The 17,927-nt window shown below is 39.2% G+C and overlaps 1 long non-coding RNA gene across 1 annotated transcript; it reads left to right on the top strand.

Moving 5' to 3' along the window:
* Positions 1-9,156: 9,156 nt before the first annotated feature.
* LOC128293742 (uncharacterized) lies at positions 9,157-10,277 on the top strand. The gene is made up of 2 exons (XR_008283925.1): positions 9,157-9,192; positions 9,912-10,277. It is a non-coding gene; the product is annotated as an uncharacterized LOC128293742 (long non-coding RNA).
* The last annotated feature ends 7,650 nt before the right edge of the window (positions 10,278-17,927 follow it).

Here is a 17,927-nt window from a genome sequence, read left to right as displayed (position 1 = left end):
CTAGGACTTGAAAATGTGATAGGTGTATTTTTAAGTGGCCTAATAATGCATGAAGTGAAATAAATGGAGTTGCATGTCAATTATCCCATTCCCTAAGGTGGATGGCGGCCATGACAAATTATGGGCAAGGGGAAACATGTTCCCAACATGTTTTACTAATGGATGATGTTAGAAATGATAAAATAAGAGTATGAAAAAAAAAGTGTTCATTCTTCTCCATAGGCTTGGCGAATGTCCTAAGGAAAGAAAAGAAAATTTGTTCATCCTTTCTCATCTTCTTGGCGAAAATACTAAGGGAAAAGGGGAGGATTTTTGCTTCATGCTTGGGTTGGAAGAGACCTAGAAGGAGATTTGGCTAAGTTTACATCAAGATTAAGGTATGTATGAGGTTGTGTTGGGAGTTTCATGCATGGTTTGGTTGCTAATTTGATGTGCATGTTAGCCATGGCTCAAATCCTTGTTATGCCATGGAAATGGTATTTGGCCAAAGTTGTTATGGTGATAAAGCCATTGCATGCTAAGTGTGAAGCTTGATGATGATGCATGCAATGATGGATTGTCTACTCTTGAGTAAGATTTTGAGTTTTCTTTTGTGTTTAACCATGATTGAAGTTGAATGGAGCATGATTTTCATATTCGCCATGATGCATTCATGAACATGGTTCATGCTTCTTGCATGTTAGTTAAAATTTGTATTTTGGATGGCTATGGACATCTTGAAATTGACCATGCTCATATTGTATATATATGTTTGCACATGATGTTTTGGCTATGAAGTAAGTGATGAATATATTGGTTTAAAGAAGAAGATGTGGAAGAATGCTTGTGAAATTGCAAGCACAATTGACCTAGCACACATATAAGTGCTTGATGCTATATTATAAGTTTTGGGCCACAATGTGCAAAGCATTAACTAGTAAAATGCATGCTGTTTTTGTGAGGTATTAAGTGCAAAATTGACCTCAACATGTACATGAATATTCGGCCTTGGGTAGCCTATTGAAGGCCTTAGCTTTTCCTTGATGCTCAAATAAATTGTATTGAATTGCTTGATGTAGTATAAAATGTGCATGACCATTGTGTATTCAAGCTAAAGAGTGGCCATATGACCATTTAAAACTCCTTGTCATATTCGGCCATAAGCAAGCACAATGAGGTTTTAATAAATTGAATTTGTTTGAATTAGCTCAAGAGCTAAGAGGGCCACAATTGGACAAGGGGAAGGAAAAGGTGATCGAATAGCCGAAAAAGCCGTTCGACAACATCCGAGGTAAGTCCTCAAGAAGTGACCTTACTTGAATTATGTGAGATGAAGTATGGATGTGTATGATTATTGATTTATGTGTGTATGAGAAATTGAATGATACCCGGCTAAGTCCGGAATATGCTTGTGAATATATGTGCGTTTGAGCCTTAGTAACGAAAATGAAATATGTATGTCCAATGATTATTGATGTATGTGTACATGAGAAATTGAATAATATCCGGGCTAAGCCCCGAAGACAATTATGCTGGAAATTATATCCGGGTTAAGACCCGAAGGCAATTGTGCTAGTGGCTATATCCGGGCTAAGACCCGAAGGCATTCGTGCGAGTTATTCTATCCGGGCTAAGACCCGAAGGCATTTGTGCACGTGATTATATCCGGTTATATTCCGAAGAATCTTGGGCTGGAGGTGAGTGTTGGTTGCTGTAATGAATTCAATTAGTACACTCGAAAAGCCCAAAGGATAAGGTACGTTATATGTGCATTGGAAAGTCGACATGTTTGAGCAACATTCGCTCAATCGACTAATGAATTTCAGTTATTGAATTGATTGATACTTTGTGAAATTATACAATGATGAAGTGTGAAGTAAGAATGTGTATTAATGAAATGATGCATTTGGCTATGTGAATGTATTGCTGTAATTAGAGTTGATTATATTCCTTGAGACTTACTAAGCATAAAAATGCTTACCCGTTGCTTTGGCTCTCGCTTTTCTAGATTTCGCTCAAGCAATCGGATTTGGGATCGTTGAAGTCGAAGTCATCCACACTATCAAGCCTCCATTTTGGTATAAATTTTGGTTGAACTTGAAGTGGCATGTATAGGACTACCCTTGTTGGTTAAATATGTTGTGATGTATATATGTACGGCCATGCGAAAATGGCTCGAAAAGGAAGCATGAACTTAGACTAATTGTGGTTTGTATGTATATATTTGGTGTCATGATGTGGCTATGGCTTGGAAATGGGAATGTTGGTCATATGATCAGCCATTGGCATGGTTAAAATGATCATATATGAACCTATGTATGGCAAGACTAGTTGGTTCATGGTGACTACCAAATAGGTAAGACCTACCTTAAAACAGATGCTGCCAGCTGCAGTGACGTGAATGTGAAAAATCACCAAAATTCGTAGGAATGGAATTAAATAGTGAATAAGCTATGTAAATGAACCTTGATGAGTCTATTTTCATATGGAAGAAACGAAATGGTCATAGGAGTTACATGTTAAGAGATATTAAAGCTATTGTGAGACAGGACCAGAACGGTTTCTGGGTTCCCTGTCGCAACTTTAAAAATTTACTATAAATTATCCAAAAAGAATTAGGAGACATACCTTATATTTACAGATTCCATTTTGAGTCTAGTTTCATTAGAAATAAACGACACCAGCATTAAATCCCTGTACAGAGAGATATTCAAGTTATACCGCGCGAAGGTCAGAGCAGTCAATCCCTGTAATATGGGTGACTTTAACTAATAAACTGTACCAATTGGCCCAACCAAAAATTCTAGAAATAAATTCATGGATGGATATATGAGTCTAAATTCAGGGAAAATTTACGAAACCAGTTTCTGAGTTTTGAAACTCGAGATATGATTTTTAAGGCGACAGTGATGCAGTTTTCCAGCCTGAGTGAAAATGTCAAATGGATGGGCAAAGCAAGTGAACTTGGCTTGTTAACCCCTCGTGTCCGACACCGGCGATGGTCTCGGGTTCGGGGTGTTACAATTTTATTGGTATCAGAGCCACGGTTTAGTCGATTCTAGGACTACCGTGATGTGTTTGGGGTCTAGCTATACATGCCATTAAATGATGAATCGATAGTGTGGTGATTTCGACAATTTGACTTTGTGTTTGTTTATAGCAATGGATCCCGATCCCAACCGAGCGATAGCTGATGATGTGGAGAGTGTGGCGCTGCTCCGCGCAAGGGACAGCGCGGCGGACTCTCAACCTATGGCCAGCAATCCTAATGACGAGGCTAGGCAAGCCTTTTATAGTGTGATGAGCGAATGGTTTAATCAATACATTCGAACCAACACGGCTGTTCCACAACCTCCATTCCCGACAAATGCAACCCCGCACCTACAATACCTCCGGTGACTGACCAAATAAGGTCAAGTAAGCCCCAGTTGATAGGATTCAAAACATGGGGCCACTTGAATTTAAGGCTACGGATGATGATGATGCCGAAGCGAGCTGAATTTTGGTTAGATAACACTATCCGGTGCTTGATGAGCTATCCTGTACACCCGATGAGTGCTTAAAGTGTACCATCTCCTTGCTACGTGAGTCCGCCTACTATTGGTGGAGTACTCGACTTCATGGAGCCTAGAGAGCAAGTGACTTGGGAATTCTTTCAAACCGAGTTCAAAAAGTATATTAGTCGAGATTCATCGACCAAAAGCGGAGGAATTTCTTGATCTTAAGCAAGGTTCTATGTCCGTTACCGACTACTGAACGAAAGTTTGTGAGGCTTAGCCGACGCTGCGAGAATGCATTTCGTCCGGGCTATTATGTATAAACGCTCGAGGATGGGCTGAATGATGATATAAGGATGTTTGTTGGCATTCTCGAGATACGAGAGTTCGTAGTACTTGTTGAGCGAGCTTGTAAAGCTGAAGAGCTTAGAAAGGAGAAACAAAAAGCTGATGTGGGAACTGGAGAATTCCGAAAGAGGTCCTCGGGAAAGTCTCTTCAACAAGCATCGAAGAGATTTCGAGATGATGCGAGCCGGTCTAGAGGCGTTTCGGGCTTTTCTAGACGAGGACGCGATCGACCCCCTGTGACCACATGAGTCACCTCGATCGCCGGTGGTGGAAATGATCGCCGAGAGAGGGCGGAGTGTCCACATTGTGGCAAATGGCATTCGGGGAGCTGTTGGTTTCGTGATCGCTCCTGCTATAAGTGTGGATCGGCCGACCACTTTATGAAGGATTGCCCGAGGATGCATGAACAGAATGTAAGTCAGAGTGCAAACCCGGGTACTACCACTGCTCGAGGTAGGCCACCTAGAAATATGGGCAATGTCAGTGGCGGTCAGAGAGGATCTAGAGATGCTACCATCAGATCTGAGGCTCGTGCTCCTGCTAGGACTTATGCCATACGCCGCACGCCGAGGATCTTGCCTCTCCGGATGTTATTACCGGTACTTTCACTCTTTTCAATACAAATGTAATTGCTTTGATTGACCTGGTTCTACTCATTCATATATATGTGAAACCTTAGCATCCATAAGACTTTGCCCATTGAGTCTCTCGAGTTTGTAATTCGGTGTCAAACCCTTGGGTCATTACGTGCTTGTCAACAAAGTGTGCAAGAAAAGTCCCCTAGTGTTCCGAGGTTCTTGTTTTCCGGCGGACTTGATGCTTTTGCCGTTCGATGAGTTCGATGTTATTCTTGGTTTGGATTGGTTGACCATGCACGATGCGGTTGTAAATTGCAAGAGCAAGACTATCGATTTGAGGTGCGCGAATAATGAAATAATTCGGGTTGAGTCTACGGACTTAAAGGGTTGCTAAATGTAATATCGCGATGTTGGCCCGTAAATATGTAAGAAAAGGGTGCGGCGTACCTTGCGTCGTGCTCGATGACAAGGAATCGAGAAGAAACCCGAATCTGTGCGTGGTTTGTGAATACCGGATGTTTTCCCAAAGAATTGCGGGTTTACCACTGTTCGGAAATAGAATTTGGCATCGAATTGGTACTTGGTACCACTCAATTTCGATAGCTCCGTATCGTATGGCACCAACGGAATTAAAGGAGTTGAAAGCTCGATTGCAAGAATTGGTGGATAGAGGTTTTGCTCGCCTCGAGTTTTTCGCCTTAGGGTGCGCCAGGTGTTGTTCGTGAAGAAGAAGGATGGAACCATGCGATTGTGCATCGACTATCGTCGACAATAAGCGACAATAAAGAACAAATATCCGTTGCCACGTATTGATGACTTGTTCGATCAATTGAAGGGAGCCTCGGTGTTCTCGAAAATAGATTTGAGATCGGGCTACTATCAATTGCGAATCCGAGATTCGGACGTGCCCAAGACGCCTTGAGCGAGATATGGTCACTATGAGTTCCTAGTGATGCCGTTTGGGCTCACTAATGCCCTACGGTATTTATGGATTTAATGAATCGGATCTTTAGACCATATTTGGATCGATTAAGTAGTCGTGTTCATTGATGACATCTTGGTCTATTCAAGAAATGAGACCGAACATCTTGAACACTGCGGTTAGTCTGCAAATTTTACGGGATAAGCAATTATATGCTAAGTTCAGCAAGTGTGAGTTACGGTTAAGAGAGGTTAGCTTCTTGGGTCATGTGGTATCTCAGATCGGGTATTCGAGTCGACCGAATAAAATTTCAGCCATACTTAATTGGAAGCCTCAGAAATATTAATGAGGTTCGGAGCTTTTTGGGGCTTGCTTAGGTTATTACCGACGATTTGTAAAGGCTTCTCAACGATAGCCACGCCGATGACGAAGCTACTCCAAAAGGACGTTAAGTTCGAATGGACGGAGAAATGCCAAAAAAGTTTCGATCAACTGAAAACTTATTTGACTGAAGCCCCAATTCTAGTGCAACCCGAGTCCGGCAAGGAGTTTGTCATCTATAGCGACGCTCTCTACTTGGGTTAGGTTGCGTATTAATGCAAGAAGGTCGAGTTGTGGCCTATCGTCGAGGCAATTAAAGCCACATGAGAAAAATTATCCGACTCATGATCTCGAATTGGCGCCATCGTATTCGCCTTAAAGATTTGGCGACATTACTTATTTGGTGAAAGGTGCCATGTATACTCGGATCACAAAAGTCTCAAATATTTGATGACCCAAAGAGACTTAAATCTGCGACAAAGGCGTTGGCTTGAGTGTTAAAGGATTATGAGTGATCATTGACTATCACCGGAAAGGCGAATGTGGTTGCGGATGCCTTGAGTCGTAAATCGTTATTCACTTTACGAGCGATGAATGTGCACTTGTCTGTCCGATCCGACAATGTGTTAGTGGCTGAATTGAAAGCCAAACCATTATTGACACACCAAATTCGAGAAGCTCAGAAAGTCGACGACGATTTGGTTGCAAAACGGGCTGCGTGTGTTCCGAACAAGGACTCGGAGTTTCAAATCGACGATGACGATTGTTTGAGGTTCAAAAGTCGTCTGTGTGTCCCAAAGAATTGAACTCATTTCGATAATTCGAATGAAGCCCATTGTAGCCGAATGGCAATCCACCCGGGAGTACGAAGATGTACAATGATTTGAAACGTCGGTTTTGGTGGCATGGTATGAAGCGAGACATCTCCGACTTTGTTTGAGATGTTTAATATGTCAACAAGTGAAAGCGGAACATCGGTGCCTTGATTACTTGACCAATCACGATACCCGAGTGGAAATGGGATCGAGTCACAATGGACTTTGTATCCGGACCGCCATTGTCGACAAGTAAGAAGGATGCGGTTTGGGTCGTGGTAGATCGATTGACTAAGTCGGCCCACTTTGTCCCCGTCGTCGGATTTTTCAATGGACAAATTAGCGGAATTGTACGTTTCTCAGTTGTGAGATTACACGGGTGCCTATTTCCATCGTGTCGGATAGAGATCCGAGATTTACCTCGCGATTTTGGAAAAAGTTGCAAGAAGCTTTGGGTACCAAGTTGCATTTCAGCACCGCCTTTCACCCCAAACCGATGGTCAATCCGGCGGATAATTCGGATACTTGAGGATATGTTAAGATGTTGCGTCCTCGAGTTTAGTGGTTCATGGGAGCGGTATTTGCCGTTGATTGAATTCGCTTACAACAACGACTTTCAATCAAGTATTAAGATGGCACCCTACGAGGCTTTGTACGCGCGTAAATGCCGTACACCATTGTTTTGACCGAGCTTGGCGAAAGCAAGATTTTCGGTGGATTTGATTAGGGATGCTAAACGAAAGTGAAAGTAATCCGTGAAAGTCCGAAGATAGCCTTCGATCGTCGAAAGTCGACGCGGATATGAAGCGTAAGGATATCGAGTATCGTGGGTGATAAAGTGTTTCTCAAGGTATCGACTTGGAAAAAGATACTCGTGTTCTACCGTAAGGGCAAGTTGAGCCCGAGGTTCATTGGGCCATATGAGATATCAGAGCGAGTCGGTCCAGTGGCATATCGTTTGATTTTGCCCCCTGAACTCAAAAAGGTTCACGATGTCTTCCACGTTTCGATGCTTCGACGCTATAGATCCGATCCATCGCACGTGATTAGTCCATCAGAAATTGAAATTCAAGCTAATATGAGTTATGAGGAAGAACCGATTCGTATCCTATCACGAGAAGTGAAAGAGTTGCGAAACAAGCGGGTTCCGCTAGTGAAAGTGTTATGGCTCAAGCACGGGATAGAAGAAGCTACTTGGGAGACCGAGAACTCTATGAGAGAGCGATATCCGAACCTATTTACCGGTAAGCTTTTCGGGGACGAAAATCTCTTAAGTGGGGGAGAGTTGTGACGCCCCTAATGTGACCCTAGTCGGAGAGTGGTTTCGGGACCATGAAACCGAGTCACAAGAATAATTAAGTGTTATATTCCGTGCTTATTGTATGTGGAATTGGTATGCGTAAATATTTCATGTCTCAATTTTTATTAATTAGGTGCTAATTTATAAGAAAGGACCCATGTGCTAGGACTTGAAAATGTGATAGGTGTATTTTAAGTGGCCTAATAATGCATGAAGTGAAATAAATGGAGTTGCATGTCAATTATCCCATTCCCTAAGGTGGATGGCCGGCCATGACAAATTATGGGCAAGGGAAACATGTTCCCAACATGTTTTACTAATGGATGATGTTAGAAATGATAAAATAAGAGTATGAAAAAAAAAGTGTTCATTCTTCTCCATAGGCTTGGCGAATGTCCTAAGGAAAGAAAAGAAAAATTTGTTCATCCTTTCTCATCTTCTTGGCCGAAAATACTAAGGGAAAAGGGGGAGGATTTTTGCTTCATGCTTGGGTTGGAAGAGACCTAGAAGGAGATTTGGCTAAGTTTACATCAAGATTAAGGTATGTATGAGGTTGTGTTGGGAGTTTCATGCATGGTTTGGTTGCTAATTTGATGTGCATGTTAGCCATGGCTCAAATCCTTGTTATGCCATGGAAATGGTATTTGGCCAAAGTTGTTATGGTGATAAAGCCATTGCATGCTAAGTGTGAAGCTTGATGATGATGCATGCAATGATGGATTGTCTACTCTTGAGTAAGATTTTGAGTTTTCTTTTGTGTTTAACCATGATTGAAGTTGAATGGAGCATGATTTTCATATTCGCCATGATGCATTCATGAACATGGTTCATGCTTCTTGCATGTTAGTTAAAATTTGTATTTTTGGATGGCTATGGACATCTTGAAATTGACCATGCTCATATTGTATATATATGTTTGCACATGATGTTTTGGCTATGAAGTAAGTGATGAATATATTGGTTTAAAGAAGAAGATGTGGAAGAATGCTTGTGAAATTGCAAGCACAATTGACCTAGCACACATATAAGTGCTTGATGCTATATTATAAGTTTTAATACACATGTGCAAAGCATTAACTAGTAAAATGCATGCTGTTTTTGTGAGGTATTAAGTGCAAAATTGACCTCAACATGTACATGAATATTCGGCCTTGGGTAGCCTATTGAAGGCCTTAGCTTTTCCTTGATGCTCAAATAAATTGTATTGAATTGCTTGATGTAGTATAAAATGTGCATGACCATTGTGTATTCAAGCTAAAGAGTGGCCATATGACCATTTAAAACTCCTTGTCATATTCGCCATAAGCAAGCACAATGAGGTTTTAATAAATTGAATTTGTTTGAATTAGCTCAAGAGCTAAGAGGGCCACAATTGGACAAGGGAAGGAAAAGGTGATCGAATAGCCGAAAAAGCCGTTCGACAACATCCGAGGTAAGTCCTCAAGAAGTGACCTTACTTGAATTATGTGAGATGAAGTATGGATGTGTATGATTATTGATTTATGTGTGTATGAGAAATTGAATGATACCCGGGCTAAGTCCCGAAGGCGAATATGCTTGTGAATATATGTGTGCATTTGAGCCTTAGTAACGAAAATGAAATATGTATGTCCAATGATTATTGATGTATGTGTACATGAGAAATTGAATAATATCCGGGCTAAGCCCCGAAGACAATTATGCTGGAAATTATATCCGGGTTAAGACCCGAAGGCAATTGTGCTAGTGGCTATATCCGGGCTAAGACCCGAAGGCAATCGTGCGAGTTATTCTATCCGGGCTAAGACCCGAAGGCATTTGTGCACGTGATTATATCCGGTTATATTCCTAAGAATCTTGGGCTGGAGGTGAGTGTTGGTTGCTGTAATGAATTCAATTAGTACACTCGAAAAGCCCAAAGGATAAGGTACGTTATATGTGCATTGGAAAGTCGACATGTTTGAGCAACATTCGCTCAATCGACTAATGAATTTCAGTTATTGAATTGATTGATACTTTGTGAAATTATACAATGATGAAGTGTGAAGTAAGAATGTGTATTAATGAAATGATGCATTTGGCTATGTGAATGTATTGCTGTAATTAGAGTTGATTATATTCCTTGAGACTTACTAAGCATAAAAATGCTTACCCCGTTGCTTTGGCTCTCAGTTTTCTAGATTTCGCTCGAAGCAATCGGATTTGGGATCGTTGAAGTCGAAGTCATCCACACTATCAAGCCTCCATTTTGGTATAAATTTTTGGTTGAACTTGAAGTGGCATGTATAGGACTACCCCTTGTTGGTTAAATATGTTGTGATGTATATATGTACGGCCATGCGAAAATGGCTCGAAAAAGGAAGCATGAACTTAGACTAATTGTGGTTTGTATGTATATATTTGGTGTCATGATGTGGCTATGGCTTGGAAATGGGAATGTTGGTCATATGATCAGCCATTGGCATGGTTAAAATGATCATATATGAACCTATGTATGGCAAGACTAGTTGGTTCATGGTGACTACCAAATAGGTAAGACCTAACTTAAAACAGATGCTGCCAGCTGCAGTGACGTGAATGTAAAAAATCACCAAAATTCGTAGGAATGGAATTAAATAGTGAATAAGCTATGTAAATGAACCTTGATGAGTATATTTTCATATGGAAGAAACGAAATGGTCATAGGAGTTACATGTTAAGAGATATTAAAGCTATTGTGAGACAGGGCCAGAACTGTTTCTGGGTTCCCTGTCGCAACTTTAAAAATTTACTATAAATTATCCAAAAATAATTAGGAGACATACCTTATATTTACAGATTCCATTTTGAGTCTAGTTTCATTAGAAATAAACGACACCAGCATTAAAGCCCTGTACAGAGAGATATTCAAGTTATACCGCGTGAAGGTCAGAGCAGTCAATCCCTGTAATATGGGTGACTTTAACTAATAAACTGTACCAATTGGCCCAACCAAAAATTCTAGAAATAAATCCATGGATGGATATATGAGTCTAAATTCAGGGAAAATTTACGAAACCAGTTTCCGAGTTTTGAAACTCGAGATATGATTTTTAAGGCGACAGTGACGCAGTTTTCCAGCCTGAGTGAAAATGTCAAATGGATGGGCAAAGCAAGTGAACTTGGCTTGTTAACCCCTCGTGTCCGACACCGGCGATGGTCTCGGGTTCGGGGTGTTACACCAACTCTTTTCTAATAAATATACACTTCTCGTTCAAACTATTTACTCTTTTATCCGTACAAAATGAAATTCTATTATCAGACTTGGGAAAAATAATCCTGACATAATTGTCACATGAAATCTTTCAAATAAATAATTTACCATACCGTGCTTTTATCACCTATGCCTTTACTGATGTCAAATCCTTACACAGAAATTAGAAAAAATCCCAATACTAAAATTACCACATTACCAAGATCAAATTAGAAGTATAGTCATATTTGACATGATTATCACGAGCAGAAGAACCCACTTAGAACATGAGTCGTAATTGACAAATTATGGAACAAAGATAACAAGAAAACCGAATAAAGAAATCCAAGATAGAGAAATCCAGAATAAAGGAATCCAGGATAAAGAAACCCAAGATACGATACTATGCCGGAGAATCGAAAACCAAACTCATAGAGAAAATACGGAATACCCCGATAATTCTTCAAAGAAAGAAAGTCCAGAAGAAAACATCATTTAATCCCACTGAAATCAAATATAACAAGATCAATATATCTTCCCATACATATATATCAGATGAAGCATCAAGTAGAAGAAACAAAATCATAATATCATACGTATTCTCTCATCAATTCTTATCAGACGAAATGAAATAGAATACCCGATGAAATAGAGCAATATAAATTATAAACTAGTTAGACTACCAATGCTTTCATCCAACACCGGAATTAGAAGACATTCCCATATAAAAAGAATTTCTTCAGAAGATCAATAGCCATAGAAATATTTTTGAGAACAGGTAAACACATAGAACATCTCAAAAGAGACTGCTAAATCTGTCTAGTCATAACTGTCACACTCAGATAGTTCACATTTCAATTATCATTTCCCCAACTAGTTCTGCCGTCACAAATTTCATATTAAACCATTCACCAAAGAAGGCCAGTTCTGAATAAATTTCGATTTACACTTTTCTCGACCTTGCACCTGAGTAATTCGGTTTACCAAGGAGAATTCCTTTTCTAACTGGGACAGTGCATAACTCCAATAATTTTTACGTCAATCCGATACTTTACTGGCTCTGACTTTACTTATCAGCTCATTTTCAATCTCTAATCATACTTATAATTATTCTATCACTATACTCTTTGGGTTCTCAACCGGAAACTTATTCAATACAAATCTCATGAAATTCCATTATAAGTACCACTTGATGAGGGAGGGTTGTAGGACCTCGACTCGACTTTCTTATACATACACATATGACACAACTCCCATCATCATAGCAACATCATCAAAATCATGTCATTCATTCATGTTGGCTTACACCAATTTTCCTATTGTCTCATTTAGACAATATACTTATGCATACATTCTATGTTTTCTAGATAGCTTTACTTATCCATTCATTTAATTAAATTAATTCATGCTCATGACATCATATAAGGCCAAACAAACATAGATATTTGCATCACAATCACAACTTTCATTTCGTGCATCATCATGTACATATCATTACAATCATATAATTCAGTCCAACAATTTAACATAGATAAATTCATTTCATTATAATCCTTTATCTCATAAAAATTGTATATCATTAACATTCATCAACATTCAACGTCCAATCAAGACAAGGACATTTTCGTTCGTATCATGATATTATGACCTTTATTCATACCTCTACAACTTTCTATTTATTCCGTTCATCTTATCAAGTAAGTCACATACACTACATCGTATGAGCATTAAGCAAATATGGATATTTATCACAACATGAACTTTCATCTCACATATTATCACATATGTATCATAAACTTTTATTCATACTTTTCTGAACCGAGACTTATCATAATCATAATTTTACTCAAATATCTTCACTTAACATTGAACATGGTCGGCACATTTCGGTTGGAGAGTACCTGTCTAAATAAGACGGTACTTATACGGCGTCGGAAGACATCACACTATCACGGATCGTGGCATGTATAGCTAAACTTTTACACATGCTAGGTTAGTCCAAGAACCGACTAAACCTGCTCTGATACCACTAAATGTAACACCCCGTACCTGAGACCATTGCCGGAGTCGAACACGAGGTGTTAACGGACTTAATTCATTAGTTAAACAGCTCATACAATTCATTTTAAAATTTCCAGACAAGCTGGCTAACTACATCACAGTCGCTTTAAAAATCATATCTCGAGTTACGAAACTCGAAATTAAATTCCGTAAATTTTTCCTGAAACTAGACTCATATATATATCTACTAATTTTTTTCTAGAATTTTTGGTTAGGCCAATTAGTACAGTTTATTAGTTAAAGTCTCCCCTGTTTCAGGGTTCAACTACTCTGACCTCTGTGTATTACGAATTAGATATCTCCCTGTACAGAGCTTCAATGACTATGCCGTTTGTCTCTAATAAAACTAGACTCAATAAGAAATCTGTACATATAAAGCGTGACTTCTAATTATCTTTGTAGAATTTATGGTGAATTTCCAAAGTCAGAACAGGGGATCCAGAAATCGCTCTGGCCCTATTTCACAAAAATTTAAACATCTCATAAAATATAGCTCATATACCTGTTTCGCTTATTCCATATGAAAATAGACTCATCAAGCTTCGATTCCATAACTTATTCATTATTTAACTCCATTTCTACTATTTTTAGTGATTTTTAAAACTCACGTCACTGCTGCTGTCTGAATCTATTTTATGGTAAATTTTACCTATTTCATGGTTTCCATGGATTAGCTAGCAATTTGACATACATAATACCAAATATGATCATGATTAGCCATTCCAATGGCTAATCATTACCAAGCATTTCTATTTTCATACCACTCAATAACCATATCATAAGACCATATATACAAAATGATTATAATGCTATACATGCCATACTCAAAATATACAAGCCATTATGCCAAGATGGTATACGGATAGTGTGGCGTGCCTCCGACCGTTTCGATTTCGAGCTGGCTTGTCAACACTACAAGGAATGAAAAGGAGGAGTAAGCATAAATGCTTAGTAAGCTCACATGCAAATAGCAAGTAACATAACCATATAACCAAACATAAAACATCATTTGCATAATCATCACCAAGACATTCATATCACCTTTTCATTTATCATCTTACCATATTGTTGTTATATCGAGTTTTCAACCCGAGGGTTAAGTACATACCTGTTCAAAGTATCCATTTCACAACACTTATCAATACGTCCCTTTCATCTTGAGTATTCCTCCATTTGAGTAGAACTTTACCCGTTGAACACATCGAATATAATTCGGATACATGGATAACTTGCACATAAGTGCCACATATTCAATCAAGCAATCATGTAACCGCCCATAAGCGAACTCGGACTCAACTCAACGAGCTCGGGCGTTCGCATCCATAAGTGAACTCGGACTCAACTCAACAAGCTCGGATGCCTCGTTACATTTCACGAACTCGGACTCAACTCAACGAGTTCGGACATTCGCATCCATAAGTGAACTCGGACTCAACTCAACGAGTTCGGATGCTCAACCATCCTAGTGACATGTCACTTGTATCCTAATCTATTCCTAAGGTTCAAACGGGCTTTTTCCTCGAACACTTATCCTTGCCGTCTTCCGTAGAATGCCGAAATCAATACTCAGTAACAATTATATTTAACAAGTAGTTCACATAATTTACATATTATTTGAAATTAACCACAAAGCATACATTTCATAATAAAATTCAGCATAACATATAATTAACATCAATAACTTAAAAATAACCATTATGCTACATTATTTACACATGAACTTACCTCGTATGCGAAAATGGCTATTTTTACCATTTCGTCCACAACTTGGTATTTTCCCCATTTTAGCCCAATTTCAGTTTTCCTTGCTCTATCATTTAAAATATAGTATAATTAGGACTCACATTATTCAAATTGACCCAAAATCATATTTTGGAAAAATTACAATTTTGCCCCTAAACTTTTGCATATTTACACTTTTGCCCCAAAGCTCGTAAATTAAAATTCAGCCTATTTTCTTATGTTTTATGGCATGCTGATCATTTTTCCCTTCTATGGCAACATCAAACTCTCACTCTAACATGTACTTATGACTATTAGGTATTTTTACCGATTAAGCCCTTTTGCTCGTTTTCACTTAAAACCGAGTAGCACAAGTTGTCTAACATAATTTAAAGCCTCATAGTCTATCATAAAACACCAAAATACACAAATTTCACCTATGGGTATTTTTCCAAATATAAACCCTAGGTTAAATTATTGCTAGCATAAGCTAAATCGAGCTACTGGGGACTCCAAAAACGTAAAAATCATTAAAAACGAGGCTAGAAACGGACTTACAATCGAGCTTGGAAGCTTGAAAACCCTAGTCATGGTTTCTCCTTGCTATATTCGGCCATGGGGTTGAAGATGAGCAAAATTGGCTTTAATTTTGTATTTTAATTCATTTTACCCATAAATGACCAAAATGCCCTTACTACTAAACTTTCCAAAAATTCCATCCATGTCCAATTTTTGTCCATAGACTTAGAAATTGGTAAAATTACTCTTTAAGACCTCCTAATTAATATTTCAAAACAATTTCATACTAGAAACTTCTAGAATGCAAGTTTTGCAAATTATTCGATTTAGTCCCAAATTTCAAATTAAGCACTTTATGCATAAAATTTCTTCACGAAATTTTCACACAATCATGCAATCATATCATAGACCTTAAAATAATCATAAAATAATTATTTCTATCTCAGATTTTATGGTCACGAAACCACTATTCCGACTAGGCCCAAAATCAGGATATTACAAAGATGGTGGCATATGCGTCTTGCCAGCTTAAGACTCATGAGGCGAATTATCCGATGCATGACTTGGAGTTGGCCGCGGTGGTATTTTCAGTAAAAATTTGGAGGCATTACCTCTATGGTGAGAAGTGTATCATTTACATGGACCATAAGAGTCTCAAGTACGTTCTCACTTAGAATGAGCTAAATCTTAGGTAGCGTAGATAGATTGAGCTACTAAAAGACTATGACTGTTCGATTGAATACCATCCTGGTAAGGCCAATGTGGTGGACGACGCATTGAGCCTCAGGGCTATGACTGATCTGAGGGTAATGTTTGCTCGTCTCAGCTTATTTGATGATGGTAGTCTGTTGACCGAACTTCAGGTTAAACCGACATGGATTGAGAAGATTAAGGGTAAACAGTTGGAGGATAAGTCACTGGGTCCTTGATTCCGACAAATTGAGAGTTGTAATACATCAGATTTTGGACTGAGTAGCGAAGGGGTACTCTGTTTCCGTGGGGGAGTTTGTGTACCGAAGGATACAAATTTGAGGCAGTCTATATTACAAGAGGCGCATAGTAGTCCTTATGCTATGTATCCTGGCGGGAATAAGATGTACCAAGACCTTCGCTAGTTATATTGGTGGTAGGTCTTAAGCGTAAAGTTACTGACTTTATGGGTAAATGTCTGACGTGCCAACAGGTTAAGGCTGAACATCAGTTGCCTTCAGGGTTGATTTAGCCAGTTAAAATTCCGCTTTGGAAGTGGAAGAGAATAACTATGGACTTCGTTAATGGGCTACCCCTAGCGCCTTCTAAAAAGGATTCAGTATGGGTCATCGTGGATTGATTGACCAAGTCTGCCCATTTCATACCAGTCCGTACTAATTACTCATCGCAGAAGTTGGCTAAGCTATATGTGGCTGAGATAGTAAGACTGCATGGGGTATCAGTTTCTATAATATCTTATAGAGATCCTTGCTTAATGTCTCGGTTTTAGAAGAAGCTGCATGAAGCACTGGGTACAAGGTTAGACTTTAGTACTGTGTTCCATCCTCAGACAGATGGCTAGTCAGAGAGGGTGATTCAGATACTGGGGGGCATGTTAAGGAGTTGTGTGATAGATTTTTGAGGCAGTTGGAAGGACTATTTTTCGTTGGCAGAGTTTGCGTATAACAATAGCTATCAGTTTAGCATACAGATGGCACCATACGAAGCGGTGTCGTACTCCTTTATGTTGGACTGAGTTAGGCGAGCAGTGTGTTTTGGGCCCTAAATTAGTTTTTGATATCGAGGCTAAAGTTAGACTAATTCGGGATCGACTGAAGGCAGCATCAGATAGAAAGAAGTCGTATACAGATCTGAAGCGAAAGGAGATTGAATATTCTATGGGGGACTTAGTATTTCTCAAGGTCTCGCCATGGAAGAAGGTACTGAGGTTTGGACGGAAGGGCAAGCTTAGCCCTAGGTTCATTGGGCCTTATTGCATATTGAAACGTGTGGGACCGATTGCCTATCAGCTAAAGTTACCCCCAGAGTTCGACCGGATTCATGATGTGTTCCACATCTCTATGTTGAGGCACTACCGCTCTGATCCTTTGCATATTATCTCAACTGTGGAGATTGGGGTTAGGCCAGATCTGACCTTTGAGGAAGAACCAATTCAAATTCTAGACTGGGATGTAAAGGTCTTGAGGAAGAAGTCTATCCCACTGGTTAAGGTACTTTGGTGTAATCACAATTCTTAGGAGGCCACATGGGAACCCGAGGAGGCGATGTGACAACAATACCCTTATCTATTTTAACCAAGTAAATTTCGAGGCTGAAATTTTCTTTTAGGGGGTAGAGTTGTAACGCCCTAAAATCTTAAATAATTATTTTTGAATGGTTGTGACACAAATATTTGTCTGCTTCAGTGGTTAAGTGTTCTAGGAAGTGTCTGAGAAGTCATGGGTTCAAGCCTTGACTTGTGCAAATTTTGTGTTTTTTTTACTTGAATTAAACATGTTTCTAGTCAGTAGGTTTCTTAAATAAATATGGGTAAAACATGGCAGAAAAGGGCATGCTGATCTAAGGGATAGGTGGCGTGTGGAGTGTCCTTGGGGTCTGAGGTTCGAGACTTGGCGTTGCAAAAAGGGTGATTTATTTTTCTGCTCATGTTGTGTGAGTAGCAGAAGTTGATCAAAACACTGAGT

The sequence above is a fragment of the Gossypium arboreum genome, chromosome 6, assembly GCF_025698485.1.
Source record: "Gossypium arboreum isolate Shixiya-1 chromosome 6, ASM2569848v2, whole genome shotgun sequence".
Classification (NCBI taxonomy): Eukaryota; Viridiplantae; Streptophyta; class Magnoliopsida; order Malvales; family Malvaceae; genus Gossypium; species Gossypium arboreum.
This window is presented reverse-complemented; position numbering and strand designations above follow the sequence as displayed.